The sequence below is a fragment of the Quercus robur genome, chromosome 3 (assembly GCF_932294415.1).
Source record: "Quercus robur chromosome 3, dhQueRobu3.1, whole genome shotgun sequence".
Lineage (NCBI taxonomy): Eukaryota > Viridiplantae > Streptophyta > Magnoliopsida > Fagales > Fagaceae > Quercus > Quercus robur.
In genome coordinates this window covers 15265755-15285533 of record NC_065536.1, presented here as the reverse complement: position 1 = coordinate 15285533, position 19779 = coordinate 15265755, and the positions used below count along the sequence as shown (strand labels likewise).

The window sequence follows — 19779 nt, the reverse complement described above, 5'->3', positions numbered from 1 at the left end:
CAAATTCTTTTCCCACACTATATATACCCTCATTACCCATGAAATGTAAGGAGTGCTTTGCTAAGAGAAAACCTTAGTAAAACACTTGAGAGTTAGAGATTGTTATAACCACAATCATCTACTCATTTTCTCTTGGTTTTCCTCTACTCCTACCTCTTCATCTCTACATCCTTGAGAGGTTCTTAGCCCAAACACTTGTCTCACCCATTCTAAGTGTTGAGACAAGTTTTTGTGCCATTGGGAAGTATTGGAAGAAGCCATTGAGTGGCGGAAGCAATCGGGCTGAATTGCGGGATCTAAAAGGCTAGTGAAGACAAGACTCCGAGAAGTTCGTTGGTAGTAGGAGCTTGGAGGGCTCAATTTCATTGGGTAGATTAGGCTTGAAGGTTCTTTTTGATATTTGTGTACTCCAACTTATTCACTAGTGGATCAATTTTGACTTGAAGGGTCACAGAGAGATTTTTCTCCAAGTTCTTTGGTTTCCTCTTCAATAACACGTCTTGGTGTTATCTTGTTTTTGCATCTTTCTTTTCTACTCTTTAAGCTTTACTTTTATTGCTCATTGTGGTTGCATATGGCTTAGAGTAGTGTTACCGGTTTTTTGCGCTCATCTACTCTTGTTCCACACTTAGATAAGTTAGAGTAAAAGCAATCTAGCCGTATGTTTAAAATTGGGGGTTTTAACAAGCTTTAGTGTTCTCACACTAATTGAGCTTTTAGTTTAAAACAGGCCCCAATTGCCTGGTTTGAGAGATTTACTTCTCAATTATTGCATTAGGGATTTGTTGCCTCCTTAGCCGATTCATCATTGTTCATTCTTCACACCTCTCATACTACCATTTATTTGCTTCTCTATGTCCATTTATTTGCTTCTCTATGTTGATGACATCATTATCACATGGAACAATCCCACCTAAATTTCTCACCTTATCACTACCCTTGGTCAAACTTTTGAGCTAAAGGACTTTCATTCTTTTCATTACTTCCTTGGTATTGAAATCCTTCCCACCAAATATGGTCTCACCAAATTAGTCCAAGTATGCCTCAGATATTCTTCATCGGTTTCGCGTGGAAAATGCAAAACCTACCAAAAACACCCTACTGCCATTCCACAAGACTTTTGACTCTTTCAACCTTTATTGATGTTGATTGGACTAGGGATCCATCTGATAGAAGATCCACTATTGGTTTACTGGTTTTTCTTGGCTCCAATCCTATTTCTTGGTCTTCCAAGAAACAAACCACAGTTTCTCAAAGCTCCATTGAAGTTGAATATCGTGCATTAGTTACAATTGTTGCTAAGATTTCTTGGCCTCGTATTATCTTTAAATAATTTTTCTTTCTTATGTTCCTGTGCTCTAGTGTGATAATGTGTCTGTGTTGGCACTTCCTTCCAATCTTGTTTTCCACTCCACAAACGAAGCATATTGAAGTAGATTTTCATTATGTTCGTGAGAAAGTCATTCCCAAAGATCTCTATGACAGATTTGTCTCTGGCAAAGGTAATTCTGTTGATTACCTTACCAAGCCATTGACGGCCCCTCGTTTAATTTACTTAGAAGCAAACTTATGGTGGATTCCTCCTCCTTTCATTTGAGGAGGGATGTTAAACATGATGATCCACACGACGCCGTTCAGCATAAAACTGTTAGCACATAATGAGAAACAGTGTCATTCTATTAGTTTTGTTATGAAATCACTTATCCAAAATGTGGTCGTTTCTGGTGTTCCTTGTCTTTAAGTTGAAATTAGTTGCAAAACGCAGGAATTTCAGTTAGGGAAATTTTGTTACAATTCTCCTGATATTTTAGAGTTTGTTACCATGTTTCTCTGATTCTGTTAGTAGACTAAATATGTATAAAATTGGTGAATGCGTATTATTGCAGTCTAAGCAAGAATTACAGAAGTTATTTATCTCTCTCTCTCTCTCTCTTGCTTAGTTCATCATGTATAGCATGTTTTTCTCTCTATCTTTTCTTAAAAATGACACCACCTTGCATTTGATTTGCAAGCATACATTCATGACATATTTTGTAGATACTTTGCTAGGGTTTTAGGCCCAGTTGGAACAAAGCAAATCAATTCTTAGGATGTGTTTGGCCCCAATTTATAATCCAACTTTTTGATTTTTAGGTTTTATGTGCATCTTTTTAAAATCCCACTTTTTCTTACTCTTTCTCACTTTTTCAATGTAAACTAGATGAAGCAACTTCACTTTTGATCACTAGATCTTTTGTACGTATGAACTTAGGTCTCTGTTTGATACTTCAAGAGAGCTTAGAAAATTTCAGATCTATGTATAATACATAACTCTTCTATAATCTTAGAAATCATGGTCTAGGGATTGTATATATAGTGGACTTGAGATGCAAGTCTCATAGATCAAAAGTCTAACCGAAACTGCTTTAGATCTAATATGCACGATTCTTGATTGGTCCAAATATGCAGTTCGACTGGTCAACTTAAGAGACTTTTGATAGGTCAAGTGATGTGGGATGCGGAAGCTTGAAGAAAGCACACACAATGCTCTCTTCAATGGAACATAAACTAAATTATTAGCTTCTAGAAGTGTACCTCGAATCCACATGAGGTTCCTTGAATCCACAATGGGATAGGTTTGGAATCCAAAAGAGAAACAATAGAGAAAAACTCTTAATTTTATTAATCTGAATTATAGTCTAATTACCTCTCGAGGCTACATAACATATAAATACTAAAAAGACAAAACCCTAGTATGACTAGGAGAACTTCCAAAACCCTAATTTGACTAAACAACATTAAAGGCACCGAAAATTAAGGAAATAATAACTCCAATCCTAAATATCTAATAATTATATGAAATTACCAAAAGTAACAAATTACAAAAATTAATTTGGAGATTATGTCCTACATCATCAAGCTTGTGTCGAATTCCTATACAGTAACAATTCAATTTTTCTATTTCTTGTGAGTTCTACTATTTGAACCTTAAATTGTTTTGTTCGATAACTAACCTAAAGCCAATTTAAGAGACAATCTAAATTCTAACTTTTAAAAATTTTTATGATTGTCAACCTAAGAATATGGATATAACATACTTGTTATTGTTTATAGGATTCATTACATTGTTCATAAATATTTAATTTATGTTAAGGCCTTCTTTTTTATTTTAGTTGGGTTATAGATTGACCTTGGTTAATTAATTCAATTACCAAAGTTGATTAATTAGGTCAAATTACATACAAAGTGTCAAGATTAGTGTTGAGGTTCACTATTTTAGATTTTCTTCACTTGTTTCTTGGTTCAATCTTTATGTCTTTAATGATACCACTTGTGATGTTTGATCAACACACTTCTTTTGATACCTTAAACACATCTTAAATCTACCCAATTACAACTGAAGTGCATTTTGTCAAAGAATATGCCAAGATTAGTGTTAAGGTTCACTATTTTAGATTTTCTTCACTTGTTTCTTGGTTCAATCTTTATGTCTTTAATGATACCACTTGTGATGTTTGATCAACACACTTCTTTTGATACCTTAAACACATCTTAAATCTACCCAATTACAAGTGAAGTGCATTTTGTCAAAGAATATGCCAATACATAGAAAATATGACCCTAACAATCTCTCCCTTTGACAATCTGTGACAAAATCACAAAAACAATTATGAGAGAATATTAAACTAACAATCTCCCCAATTGATTTCACAAAAAGTACAATAGTCTAACTAGTACTATGAGCTCTTGAAAAACTTTGTAAGAAGAAAGATCATCGCATGAAAGACTTGCAACCTGTCTTAACTGAAACAGTAAACAAGATCCATCAAAGCATCGAGTGTGAAATAGAGACAAGTTATATAAACCAAGAAACATATGTATAAAGTAAGAAAAGAAACAACACATGTGAGATAAAGAGTGAAACACATACATCATCATCATATATATCAAACAAAGCATAATGTATGAAAGTGGTTACAAAACCAATAAGTACAAGTAGTGAGTAAAATATACAACAAAATCCTCACTACATCTCTCAAACTCTCCCCTTATCGACTAGTCTAGCTCTCCCCCTAACAACTAGCACTCTCATAATCAAAACTAGTCCCCATTTTTGTCACGAGTGACAAAGGTTGAATCACTGGAACGATGTCATCTCATCATCAAAATCCGAGCTAGAAGCATCATTATCATCATTATCTCCACTAGTAGAAGAAGGGATGGAAGGGTCACGCTCTTGAGAGGGAACAAAGCCAACAAAGCGAGATTGACGATGAGCTATCCGACCAATCCAAATGTTCATCAGACACATCTCATCAATAAGATGGTCAAGACAATCACATTAGAGGCCTGAGTGTCTTGAATGTCACCAATATCACCCCAAATGAGTTGAAACTAATCAAGGATGGTAGCAAGAGACACCTCTACTCTGAAACAAGATGATGGAGCAGACGACAAGGAGGGTCGAGAAGCGTAGGCAACATCCTTCGCAGCACGAAACTCAGCCTCTTCTAGATGAGCAAAAGAAGACTCCTGTCAAGGCCGCTTGGCCTTCGCCACCAACTGTGTAAAACTCCTAACCATAGATTCCTTACTAATAGCACCCATCATACGAAAAGGAGTAGAAGAAGGAATAGGAATATGTGCATGCATAAGAATGCGTGTGATAGCTAAAGGAAAAATGAGCTTATCACGTGTGGTAGTGTCTTGATAGATATCCAATATGGATAATATCATGTGTGAGGGAAAGTCTGTAGAGAGACCTTCCAAGAGAGAGAAAAGAAAATGGGCACGAGGTTTAGTGATTGTGTCATAGGGAGACTGTGGAGTAAGAACAAAGGTCATCACTATATTAAGAATCTATGGACACTTAGTAAAATCACGGGTGACAAAGTTAAAGGTGTCACCCCAAGACATGAGACACTCACAAAAGTGTGTGGCAAACTCATCTCTAGAAAGAGCTTTGAGTGTAGGAGAACTAGGATAATTAGGATTAATCACCCTAGGTACGTGAAGTACTTCAGAAATAAGCTCCAGAATAACAATGATACGTGTTCCTCAAAATATAGTCGTAAACCGAGGAATAGAGGTATCGATAGCGTGTATGTTGAAGTAGAACTCCTGTATAAACACACTAGGACATTTGACGGGTCTTTCACATAGAAATTCCGAACCCCGAGTTCTAAACAAATTGGGCAATAAAGTATCTAAAAAATTAGATAGAATGACATGGCATTCGGAATTAATCATCCTGCATAAAAGTTCTCCTTAAAATCCTTTTAGGATTTTGTGTCATAGAAACGTTCATAAGGAGAAGGAGAAGAAGTAGAAGAGGAACCACATCTAGAGATAGGGTTCTTATACTAGATAGATTTCTTGGGTGCCATAGTAAGGAAAACTAAGGAAAGAGCAAAAACAAGGCACATATTCAGAATTGAGAAAAGAAGGAATGAACAATGAATGGGAATGCATGAGCATGTGACATGTAAAAATAAGATCATTATGAGTAAAAACCAAATCCAAACTACAACACTCACAATTTAATCAAGCACACAACCTAGAAAATGCATGACAACCAGAGTAATGTATTATAGAATGCAATGCATGGTCATGTGATAGCAAAACAACAATACCTAAACCCACAATTTTATCTCAAAAACAAAAACCCTAAAATTCTCAAAGAAATTCAAAAACCTAGGTCTAAATGCATGAAATGCATGAGTTGAAGAAAATACAAGATTTAGACCACTTACCAATGAATTGAAGCTAGGTATAGGTTGAAAATGAGATTAGAAGATAGATTTTAGTGAGAAAAGGTGTAAGGAATCAAAAGAAGTCGAAGAGCTATTGAGATGTTTGAGTAAAAATGAAATCGAGTTGATCCTCAAGTATATATAGAATCAGGCATCTCAATAGATCGAGCAGATATCGAGAATTAAAACTTGATGTATTGATAGGTATCGAGGAGGTGTTGATGGCAAAAATCTTCGATGTTTCAAGGAGGTATTGAGCAAATAGAAGGTCAGGAAATTTGGCTCGATGTAACGGGCTAGTATTGAGAGGTATCAAGAGAATCAAAAAAAGTTCGATAGAAGAGACATGTGTCCAGAGGTATTGAGAAGTGTCGAGACTGCTATCGAGCTAGTATTAAGAAGCACAGAAACATGAATTTTCATAAAAGAAAAGCCATGAATGTAAACAAGATGATATCAAGACCAACCAAACATCAAAGCATTTAAAGCATGTTAAACACTCAAACATATCAAGCTCTGGATACAGAGCACTCTAAGTTCCAGAACACTAAACATGTCTAACCAATTTTATTTTCAAAATCAAGTTAAGACAGTTTAATAAGCTTCAACTAACACATGTATTCCTTATAATGGCCAAAGCATATTGTACCTGTACAATTGTATCAATAGTAGCAAAGAATTGTGTGTTGTGTGTGAAACTTTTGCAAGTAAGTATAAGTATCTCATCATGCAAAATAATGATATAGGAGAATAAAAAAACACTCACACACAATCATAAATGTTTGATGGGGACTATCACCTTTGAGGTACATCTTATAACTCCCACATCTCCTAGAAACATGTTTGCAATCATATTTAAAAGAATTTGATTCTTTTAGCTTTTTCATTTTTCTTTTAGGCACAATGAAGCAATATCATTCTTGGACATATAAGAGACAGAAAAGAAAAAATACCCTTTGATTTTTTATTCAAACACCATTTTCTTGCTGTGTAAGTGCTTCATCTTGCTGAGCACGGCTTTTATGAATTGCACACAAGTGTTCAAGATTAAAGAGTTTTAGTGGTGAGATGGTTATTTCTGCCTTTCTATTTGAGGTTTTTAGTCATTCTTGTCAAAAAGAGTGATATAGATATGAGTAAGAAAGATTAACCCATACATACAAATCACACAACGAGCCACAAAGCTCAAAATGCTTAGTTGTGCATGAAGATGCTCATCTAAGCTACAAGAGATACAAAGTTATGAAATCTTGTTTCTCTGGTTATTCAAGGTACACAAGTACTAGTATACACAAACACACATTGTCTTTATACTTTTTTAAAATTTTCCCTTTTTTGTTTTTCTTGAAAGCAGTAAACAACAAAAATAAAAAGAAACAACCAAACATACTAAATGCAACATAAAACTAAACTAACTTAAAAAGCAAAAACACTTAAGGTAATGCAAGAGAAGTGAATAAACCACTTAGAAGAGTCTTTTTCCTTCCACACAGGTGATTTGGAAGGAGGAGGAGTCTTCTTCTTCTGAGGTCTACGTTTGGAAGAAGGTGAAGGAGGATTGAAACCTTGGAAATTTGTCAGAAGAAGCATAGCCTTAAGAAATTCTCCAAGAGGAGCCAAGTAATTTTGAAATTGATTCTGATTCCCGAAGGATGGCACACTATTGCTTTGTTGACCAATAAGTCATTTGTAGCAATTAGGTCAAGTGTGTCTAGCAGCTCCACAATGATGACTTAAGTGAGTTTTCTTTGGTTGAGTCTTCTTGTTAGTGGAGTGATGACCATTCTGCTTATTTTCATTCTTAATAATTTTAGGAGGTTCTCCTAGAATGAATTTTCCTTTATCATTATGAACCTCACATTCTAATTCTATTTTGGATTCATTATTTTTAGAAATATCAGTATTAGCAGGAGGTACAAAAATAATACCATGAGAAGCACTAGAAGAAGTATCATAAGTAGAGAAAGAAGGAACATACCCGAGGCTGGATTTGTTGGATGCAGCTTTTTGAATGCTCAGTATTTCATCCAGTTTGGCACTTGAAGCTCGTTCCAGTTGTGCTCTTACTTGAAAGAGTTCATCATCTTGCTTCTTGGTCTTTTCAGCCAGAAAGTTATTTTCGAACCTTAATGCTCCAATGATTTGATTTGCTTTATCAGCTTTGGTAGAAAGTTCTTCTCTTTCTAACTCCATTTCACTCAGCTTCTTCATAGCCAATCTGTAAAGCTTAGAATAGGCTGTTTAGATATCATCATTTTCATCAAAATTCTCAAACTTGGAATTAGTCAATTCCTCATCTTCACTCACGGGTTCTTCAGATTCTTCGGGAAGTTCAATGGTAGTTGTGAAGGCCATGAACTTTTCTTCTTGGTCATTGTCCTCTGAATCAGTTTCCAGTTTAGTATCACTCAAAGTGGCAACTAGGGCTTTACTCTTCCCTATTGACTTGAGATAGGTTGGATATTCTTGTTTCATGTGACCATAGCCTTGACAGCTGAAGCCTTTGGGACTAGATGGAGTATTATTACCTTGTCCACCTTCCTTATTTTCCCTTTGAACCTATCTTGTGATTTCTTATGAGGAAATCTAGGTTTCTTGCGGCCCTTATCATTCATCCTGACATTCGCATTCTTGATGAATTTCTTGAATTTTCTAGGAATGTAAGCTTTGAATTTGGAATTTTCATCTTCAGATGACTCTTCCTCTTCATCATCCTTAGCCTTTAGAGCCAAAAAAATGCTTTTGCTCCCTTTGCCAATTCTAACAAGACCTAACTCATAATTCTGTAAATTTCCAATCAATTCTGTTAGAGGAATTCTGCCTATGTCCTTTTCTTCTTCAATTATGGTAATATTAGCATGAAACTACTCTAGAAGAGACCTTAGTATCATTCTTACAATCTTAGGTTCTGGAATCCTTTCACCTAAGTTGAAGGTAGAATTCACAATGTCCTTGAGTTTGGCATAAAACACATCAAAAGTCTTGTCATCGTCCATCTTAATTTCTTCAAAACTTGTAGTTAGGCTTTGATGTTTGGAATCCTTGATTGCTTTGGGACCTTCATAAGTCTTTTGAAGAATGATCCATGCCTCTTTAGCACTTTCAGTGGACAAGATCTTCTTGAATTCTTCATTCGTCATGGCATTGAATAAGGCATTCAAGGCTTTACTATTGAAGTTAGCCGCCTTGATCTTATCATCATCCCATGACACAGGAGGCTCAGTAGGTTTGGTCCATCCAACTTCAATAGCCAGCCAAATTTTTTCATCTAGAGACTACAAAAAGGCTCTTATGCGTACTTTTCCAGTATACATAGTTAGTACCATAAAAAAGAGGAGGAATAATCAACGATTGTCCACGATCCATGACAGTAGGGGCTAATGGATCACATAGCAAAGATTAAAACCTAATCAAAATGTGCCTACTCTGATACCACTTGTAGGGTTATAGTTTGACCACAATTAATTAAATTCAATTATCCAAGTTGATTAATTAGGTCAAATTACATGCAAATCATGGTGGCTCACACAAATCTCCAAATAAACTAAAGTGCAATGAAAATTAAATTGACTCGGTGATTTGTTAACGAATGAAGAAAACCTCTTGCAAGGCAAAAACCTCATCGGGTGAATTTCAAGACACCACTCCCAAGAATTAACTAATCAAGAATCAAGTGGTTACAAGTATAAGGAATCTTACCACTGCCCTGGACTATCCCAAAATACCAACTTATAGTTGAATCTTTACTCCAATCCCTAATTGGACTTAATCTTGTAGACACTTCCCAGTACATGTTGGACTTCCTAGCAACTGATTGATTGTTGTTGGATGCAAAGTTCTTCACTTCAAAGTACATTGAAGATCTTGAAGCACTTGGTTACAAAACCCTAAAGCGCACAAGAATGTAGTAGCTTCTCATAGAGTGTATGAGTTCTCTAAATTAAGTCTTTGTGTGTTTGATGACTTTAAAATAAAGCTTTTATATGATCTAGAGGTTTAGTGAACAAAACCCTAGCAATTCAAGTCATCATGGGCCAAAATTTTGATCTGAGAATTCTGGATTTGCGAAGCTCGATAGATCAAAAGGTGTCGAGCTTAGTGTCGAGGATTACTCATTAAGTCTCAATAGATGCTAGTGTCGAGGTTCACTATTTCAACTTTTCTTCACTTGTTTTTTGGTTCAACCTTCATGTCGTTAATGATACCACTTGTAATGTTTGATCAATATACTTCTTGATATCTTAAACTCATCTTAGATCTACCCAATTACAAGTAAAGTCCATTTTGTCAAAAGATATACCAATACATAGAAAATATAACTCTAACAATTTTTCATCCTGATATATTGCTGTAATATGTTGGGAACATATTCACAAACATTTGCTCGCAAAACCATAAATACATTTTTTGATCTAAACATATATTTCTTTGGCATCTTTATTTGTTTATATTTGTGTTGCATAACGTTAATGACAATCACCGATGTCATCATTATCAACACGTGGGATGGACCCTGCAGATTGCATTCCTCAATTAACACAGGTTGATGATACGATATATTATAGCTGATCTCTCTATCAAGCTCGTGAACCAATACGCTTTCAATACAGGATAAAAGTTATTACATATGTTGGCATACAAATGTAAAGTTGAAAATCATGGCTTCAGGTCATAGTTTCAATTGCTTTTTTATGTGTGTAATAGACTAACAGTGTGAAACACGAGAAATTATAAGGTCCTCATGGTGGACAAGTGATGTGGTCCACCATTCCAGTAAAAGACTTCCACTTGTTTAAAATTGTGGAGTTTTAAATAAAAACTAAATACTGACTTAGCAATTTTAAATAGGTGGGAGTTTTTTACTAGAATGGTGGACAAATGACGTGGTCCACCATGAATACCTTATAATTTCTCGTGAAACATAGTGTGTGTAATATACACTACTCTTCTAAAAAAATCCATGTACTATGATTTTTTGTCTACATGCCTAGAAACGTAGTGTGATATGTGGCAACCTAAAAAAAAAGTGAAGGGTCTAATTAATGGGTGTCCTTAGGACATTTGTTAATGGGTCATTTCAAAAAAGTTTTAATACCACCTTTATGAGAAATATAAGAAGCTATTAAAAAATCAGTAACTTTTTTCTTTTCCAATATAAAGTTTCTAAAATTATTTTCTAAACCAATACCCTTAGGGTAGTCACTAACTTTTTCCAAAAATTAATCTACAATAGCTGTTCAATGTATATCATTTATGTGAAAAATGTGTTCTCATAAATGACTCCACCTTGTAATCTTGTAAGCTAAAAAAAATTAATTCACAAAAGTTGTTCTATGTATACATACTTATTAGGTGGAAATACTATTTTCGTCCCTACATTTTCACCCCATTTCCTCTTTGGTCCCTACTTTTTATACAACTTTTAGTCCCCAAAATAAAAAATCGTTCCATTTTGGTCCCTACCATCATCTCACTAACGGAAAATAGCCTACATGGCAAACGGAGTGCACTGTTGGCAAACTAAAAGCTAACGTGACCATTAAAATAATAATAAAAAAATGTTATTTGGCATTAAAAAATGTCACATTAGCATCTAAATTTAAAAAACTAATTTATCAATTTTAACTAAAAAAAAATTAAAAACCAAAAACCACATGAATCAAGATCTAAGTGTATCTTGAACAAGAACAACAAAAATACCAACCTAGATTTAAATAGAAGAACAACATTTTCCTTTTCAGTCTTTCATCCTCTCCTTTTCATTAAAACCCACACAATCCCATCCTGTCTGTCTCTCTTCTCCTCTCTCCCTCATCCTCTCAAATCAACACCCCAAGCAAACACGAGAAAGAAGAAAGTAGTGGCAGCTAAGAGAGGAGGTGGTTTTATTGTCTGGTTTGAGGTTGATTCCATTTGGATTTGATAGCTTCGAATTTGAGGTTGCAAGTGGTTTGGTTTCGGCTCTAAGGTTTAGATCTGAGGTTTGTATTTGGTTTTGAGTTTTGTGTTTGGGGGCCGAAAATATGGGTTTGATTTTTGTGTTTGATGCTTTGGTGGTGTGGGGGTTTGAAATATGGTTTTGAGTTTTGTGTTTCGGCCAATCTAGGTTATGGTTTTGAGTTTTGTGTTTCGGCCAATCTGGGTTTGAATTCGAATTTTTTGGGTTTTAAATTTTGTGTTCATCTTCTCTAAATCCATGGCTGATGACCCATAGCCGAAACCCCATGGTTAAAGATCCATGGCTGAAACCCACCTTAATTGAGATCTCATCTTCTCTCTCTCTAAACCTAGATGGTCACCATGGTTTGATTTAACTAGCTCCTGATTGTGTTTTGGTGTATTTTATTGATGAGGATTGGCTTTGAGTTTTGGTATTGTGTTTTGATCTAACCGTGTTTTGGGTCTTGTTTGTTTCATTTATTTATTTTTTTGATTAAGTGTTTGGGGTTTTGTTAATTGATTGTGTTAGAGTATCTGAGTTTGGTCATGGTTTTGTATATGTTTTTTCTTGTTTGGATGCTAAGAAAATGCAAGAAAAGTTAAGAAAATCTTGAATTTCTTATTTTCTAGCCAACCATGTTCTTGGGGAAAGAACATGAAAAACAATTATTATTTAAATAATTAAATGATAACTAAAATTTTATTTTATTTTAAAACAATTAAAGAAAAGGAAAAATAATGATGTGGCTTTTTTTAATATTTAAAATGTTGAGCTGTGTATTCTGTTTGCCACGTAAGCTATTTTCTGTTAGTGAGATGATGGTAGAGACCAAAATGGAACGGTTTTTGATTTTGGGGACTAAAAACGGTAAAAATAAAAAGTAGGGACCAAAGTGAAAATTGGATGAAAATGTAAAGACAAAAATAGTATTTCCGCCTACTTATTATTGTCGATGAGACTCCAGACATTTTTCTTTAATTTCTAATTTATTTAAGTCACAATAATAGGTAGGTGGAAATACTATTGCTTATATAAATTGATTTGTGACTTAATAATTGATTTTTTTTTTTTTTTTTTTTTGAGAAACAAACACACACACAGGGGAGAGGGAAAGGGGTTCTAACACAAAAGCATACCACAACTCCACTCAAAAGCCATGATAACTTTTAAGGGAGGGTGAGGCAAGTTATACTACACAAAACACACTCTCTTAAGCAATGTGAAACAATTACCCACTCTTTTTTTGAGAAACAAACACACACACACAAAAAAGAGAGAAAGGGGTTTAATAATTGATTTCTAATTTATATAAGTCACAATAAAATTTAAAATTTTGGCAATTATGGTAAACTTAAAATTAAATCCGCAAGTGCTGCTCAATGCATAACATGTCTATATAAAATGGTTTTCTTTTAAATGACTCCACCTTTCATCTAATTTGCAAGCATAAATTCGCCTCATATTTTGTAATTACTTCCTTTATTGAGAGTTTTGCTTATAGGATTCATGACAATTTTTCATTACTCTTTAATTTTCTTTTCAACTAGATAGAATTCCTTTAACATGTTGGGACCATATTCACAAACATTTGTATGCAAAATCATAAATACGTTTTTCATCTAAACATAGAATTCATTGGCATCTTTATTTAGTTTATATCTTGTCTTGCATTACGTTTATGATTGTTTCCTATATCAAGAACTCACGGTATGGGTCCTGCAGGTTGCATTCCCCAATTTGGATTCATTGACAATTTCTCATATGTCTAAACTGAATATTATAAGGCATGACAAATTTGCCCCTGGCTCTTTTACGAAGCTTCAGTCCATGACGGTTCAATTCTGTGAAGATCTTATGAAAATCTTCCAGGTTAATATGCTGTCAAGATTCCAGAGCTTGGAGTCCCTTGTAGTAGATGATTGTGGTTCGCTAGAAGAAATGTTTGAACTACAAGGGCAAGAAGTTATGGAGACACGTGCACTCACTCAGTTGAAAAAATTATTTATGCGTCGTCTACCGAACTTGAAGCGTGTATGGAATAAGGACCCCCGGGGAACTTTCTCCTTACAGAATCTACAAGAAATAGAAGTTGTGGAGTGTGAGAGTTTGAAGAATTTGTTTCCAACCTCAGTGGCCAAATCACTCCAGCAATTGGTCAATCTTCGAATATGCAGATGTGGGATTGAGGAAGTTATTAACCAGGAAGAAGGTGCAAAAGAAGATGTGAGATTTGTGTTCCCTAAATTGACTCTCTTGAAGCTTCGAATGTTGAAAAAACTCAAGTGGTTTTACCAAGGGGTGCATACTTTAGAATGGCCATTATTGAAAACATTGGAGGTATCTGGATCTAATGAAATTCAGATATTTGCTTCAAAGAACATTAGAATTCAAGAACCAAATGAACAGAGTCAACTAGAGACATCCATTCAACCACTTTTCTTGGTTGAAAAGGTAAGAGACTAATGGTATAACATAAATTATAGCTAATCCCTCTAAAAAAAAACTGGTCCTAAATTTGAAATTTAATATGCATTTAATTACATTTATTTTTTTTTCTAATTATTTGATTAATTTATGTATATTTTTATGATAGAAAATGTGTTTTTGTATAGCCATCTTGTTTTAATAAAATCTTATTGTAATAAAAGCTTATAGCACAAATAGTATTATGTCAATTGAGTTACTAACATTTCAAATGTGCCAGTTTAGTCCTTGATCTTTTGATATTGTGTCAAAATAGTCTCTACAATTAAGTAATGGACAGAAAATATTGACCATTAGTAAAAAAATTAATTTTCATTCCACTGGGCTTCCACCTTGACAGTCATGTGACCTATTTTTATTATCTTATTTTCTATTATGCGAGTTATTATGATTAGGTATGTCATTTACACACATAGGATGGACTTGCAGGTTGGATTTCCTAGTTTGGAAAAATTGGCAATCTTGAACATGGAGAACTTGAAAATCACATGGCATGATAAATTAGCTGAAGATACCTTTTTCAAGCTTCAATCTCTATTTGTCAAAGAATGTGAAAATCTTGTGGATATCTTTAAATCTAATATACTAACAAGATTCCAAAGCCTAGAGGGAATTTACGTATCTAATTGTGGTTCACTACAAGAAGTGTTTGAACTTCAAAGCCACGATGTTAGAGAAACACATGCTGTGACAGCTATTCCTGTGAAAATATTGAAATTGCAACGTCTACCGAAGATGAAGCATGTATGGAATAAGGACCCCCAAGGAATTTTCAGCTTTCAAAATCTACGAAAAATAAGTGTTTTGGAATGTGAGAGTTTGAAAAGTTTGTTCCCAGCATCTGTGGCTAGATGGCTCATGCAGTTGGAGGATCTTCGGATAGAAAATTGCGGAGTGGAGGAAATTGTTTCACGTGAAGATGTTGCGGAAGCTGCAGCAAGATTTGTTTTCCCTAAATTAACTCTCCTGCTACTTCGTAAAATGCCAAAACTTAAGTGGTTTTGCCGGGGGGTGCATATTTCAGAATGGCCATTGTTAAAACAATTGGAGATGACTGGATGTGATCAAATTGAGAGATTTGCTTCAAAATTTTTGAGCTTTCAAGAAACAGTTGAACAGATCCTAGTTGAGCCCTCCATTCAACAACCCCTTTTCTTGGTTCAAGAGGTGAGAGGCTAATTTAACTACTCTTTTTTTTTTTTTTGACTGAAACTACTCTTGAAATATGTAGGTTTACGAGAAATTATAACCCTGTTTGGAGTGGTAATCATCTCCCACACACCCAAAAAAAAAAAAAAAAAAAATTCAAATGTGGATCCACAGTAATGCTCATAAATCTTTATATTTGCATCCAAATATATGTCCCTCTGTTTTTTTTTTTTTTTTGGTCCACGTGCCTAGAAATATTGGTGTACCACAGGTGTCAAATTGTGACAACTTGAAAAAATTGATTGACAAAACAGGTAAATGAGTTTTTTGGAAAATGCTTTTCTTATAAATGACTCTTACACCACCTTGCATTTGCTGCATCATTTTTTGTATGACATTTTACATTATTCGATAGCATTAGTTAAGATATTGTTCTTTAATCTTTACTTTCTTTGATTTTTATTAATAAATATTTCATCTATATATGTTCTGGTGATAAGATGATACCATGTTCCTATCATTAATTGTAGAGACTTCCATATTATTAATGAATCCTATTTTCTTTTCTGTACTGATTTGAATTTTTATAGGGTGCATTTCCCAACTTGGAGGATTTGAGATTGGGTCGAAATCACAACATGAAGGGGATAGAACTCGCCCATTTTTTGGAAGAAGTGTGCTTTTGCAAACTAAAAGTCCTTTCGGTGATTGGCTATCTAGCTATTTCTAATTGGTCTGGTTTTCTTAAAAGATTACACAACATAGAGAAACTTGTTTTGACGGGTAGTTCTCAGGAAGAAATATTCCCGTATGAACTTTTTGATGAGGAAAAACATGATAGGATACTCCCACAACTAAGAGAATTAGAGCTGTTAAACCAACCATTGCTGACATGTTTGTGGAAAGAAGACACCCAACCAAGCCTAATTTTGCATAATCTGGAAAATCTGAAAGTGTCACAATGTGGCGAATTGAAAATTTTAGTGCCATCCTCGATATCTTTCCAAAATTTGACAAATTTGGAAATATTGAAATGTCATGGATTGATTAATTTAATTACATTCTCAACAGCCAAAAGTCTGGTACAACTCAAGAAAATGAGTGTGAGTGAATGTGACAAGATAACAAAAGTTGTAGCAGGGGAGGGAGGTGAAGCAAGTGAGGTGATTACTTTCACCCAGTTGACATACTTAAAACTTGATTCTTTGCCAAAACTTGCAACCTTTTGCTTCGGAAGTTATTCCTTTGAGCTCCCTTCATTGGAAGAAGTAATTGTGAGGCAGTGCCCTGAGATGAAGATTTTCTCTCGTGGAGCTTTAGGGACACCAAAGCTAAAAAGAGTACTAGCAACACAAGAAGATGAATGGCATTGGAAGGCTGACTTGAATACCACCATACATTGGCTCTGGGAGGGCAATCTATAATATCACCATGCAACAGTTCTTTTGAGAAAGGGTAAGTTTATTATTCAACAAATCTCCTAATTTTCCACACTATTAACTTCAATCTTTTTAATGCATTAATGCATGAACAAGAGCAACATTTTCCCTCTCCCACAAGATAATTATCATAATAGAAATATAATAGAATTATGTGAACATTGCCAATTTTTAGGAATAGTAGAATCCTAGTAAATTGCACTAGTATGTCTCCATCATACATATTATTGTGTCCCTTCACACTTCATAAGCACACACAAAAATAATATTATTATACATAAAAGGATAATATTTTTACTTGACAATACTTTGATGTCAATGGTTATAATGATTGATACTTTTTCGTCAATATGTTGTTTTCTATAATGCAAGGTTAAGAATTCTAAAGATGGAGATCATCCTAAATATGCAGTAGCGGGAATGTGGCTTGTATTTGTAGTTTGTGGTACTTGGGATCATGTTTCTTGCTCCTGAAATCATGTGCTTAGAGGGTTGTCATCCCCATGGTCATGGAACTCATAGTTCATCCATTTGTTGTTTATTATGCTATTGTTTCTCTATTTTCTTGTTTTTCCATGTTTGTAAAAACAAACAAACAAACAAACAAAAACCAAAACCAAAAACCAAAAAGAAAAGAAAAATGTAGTAGTAACTAGTAGCTGTAGCAGTACTACTACATTTTATTTGTGTGATACATTTCTCTTTGGAGTATTATAAACTACCTCTTTTTGATGCAAAAAGACTATATGGCTATTTGAATGAAGTTGTGTGTACATGTTATTATTTTGACTAGTCGCAGACCCACGTGTTGCGTGTAATAATTTTTTAAGTAAAATATTATTTTGGTTCCTAAACTTTGTAAAGAGATTTTTTTTTTTTTTTTTATCATATTTTTTCAACAATCTCATCTATAAGGTTTCTTACCATTATCATATATTTATTGGTTGATGAATTGCATAACATTGATATTAAATGAGAGGTAGAACTGTTCATTAGGTTTTTCAATTTTATTTCTTATATAATTTCTATTATTATTGGAGAACATCTCATTTTAGTTATGATAGGAAATATAATTTCCTTAGTTAGAGTTTGATTCGTTTTAAGTTTAAATTTTGTATTATTATATTTAATTTTGTATTATTGATTTAGTTAAGTGAGTGTAATGGTTGATTTTATTGCATGGTAAAGTTTTTAATGTCCTCTGTTCGATTTCTGCTGTTAGTTGTTAGAATCATTAGGTCTTCAAATTGTGCATTTGAAAAACTTCTTATTGGATGATCATGCATACTTCCCAGAAATCGAATTGACATTTGATTTCACTTCTTTTTTTCTTCATTCATTTAGTCTTTATTACTTTGTATGTTCCCTTGCTTGCTGTAATTTTTATGGTTATGAATAAGAAATAGATATCATGGATGTCTTAAATAGTTATAGATATAGTTACGTTAGTGGTATGGCAAGGGTTTTTTTGTTTTTATTTTTTTTTCTTCTGAATTTTGAAGGAAATATAAAATGCATTTCTCTAGTTTGGTCTCAATCAATTAAGACACTCATAATATCTTAACTGAAGTAATAATGAGCCTTATTTTTTTTTTAATTTCGAAGGAAATGTAAAAGGTCTTTTTTTGAAAAATAAAATTGGTGACTTTTTGAAGAGTAGAAATATGATTTTTTTTTTTAATTACCTTGTTCATAGATTTCATTATTTAGTTATAAACATTTAAATTAAAGTAGATGAATTTATAAATGCAAAATTTTATGTAAAGTTATAACTGCACAAGATGAATATGTATAGATAATATATATATTTTTTTATTATTCATGAATCATTATTTCATTGTTTTCATATAAATATCTAAATTAAAGTTTTTTAAATAGAAAAAAATATATTAAAATAGATGAATATAAGAAAGTAAAATTATATGAAAAGTTAAAACTATCCAAGATAAATGTTTAACCACCGGTAGATGTGTGTTTTTGAAAGGCTAAAAGTATGCTTGATTGTTTTAGCTGGAACTATATAACTATGCCAATATTATTGCGACTGGTTCCACCTTTTGCAAATTATCAAGTTTGGTGGCCTTACAAAATAGGTATTTCATTTTGCAAAAAACTTTACATGAACTCCTCTTTCGTGACAACTTTTCTTTTTCTTTTTTCAATTTTTTCTTTTTGCCAAAACAACTTTAGAATATTAAGATTTAAGTTACCACATGTGGTAGCTGTAAAACATGTTAGTGATATAAATAATAGAAAGGTTTAAATATTTAAAAAATAAATAAAACATTTTTTTAGACCCCTTAAAACACAAGTTGTTTAATCTAGTTATTTAGACCACTAACATCCTTTTGCTACCTCGAGTAGAAAACTTATTACCACGACCACGTGACAGCTCCAAGTCCACAGACTACTTCTTTCCTAAATCCACAGCAACCACAAGTACTCCCACTTGTGTTTTTCTTTAAGCTCTTCAAACAGCAAATGAAGCGATCACCAAGCTCTCGACATCAATCTTGATCTTAATAACCCTAAGTGTGTATGGAGGCAAACACCTCTAGATCTCACAAGAGATTCACACACACAACATATCAACAACATCTAAAATGTGGCTAGAGTTTTTCTTTTTATACTTAAAGCAAAACACAAAACCCTACAAGTCATATGGGCTTGGGTTGAGTTGGAAAATTCTGCAGAAAAACAATCTACATGAGCTTCGATCGATTGAGTCTAATTTTCAATCAATCGAGCCTTGCAGAAATTGAATAGTAATTTCCTGCATTTACTCAATTCCAACTTTATACAAACACACACTTTGAGTAGCCTAAATCTAGACTAAATGTTTTGATCATGGTTTGCCAACATATACATATTGAAGTTCTAATACATTAGTTCCTAATTTCTTAGAATCTAACAAACTCCCCCTTTGGCAATCCATGACAAAACACATACCAAAATAAAAATGCTCAAAGTTACAAAACAACCCATTACAACAAAATGCCCAAAAACAATTCAACCTAACTATTATTTATCAGTT

The 19779-nt window shown here is 33.7% G+C and overlaps 1 protein-coding gene across 3 annotated transcripts in view; it reads left to right on the top strand.

Annotated features, from left to right (window-relative positions):
- LOC126717233 (uncharacterized) overlaps window positions 1–19779 on the top strand; it is a 170511-nt gene that overhangs the window by 14974 nt on the left and 135758 nt on the right. The gene's annotated exons all lie outside the window — the stretch shown is intronic.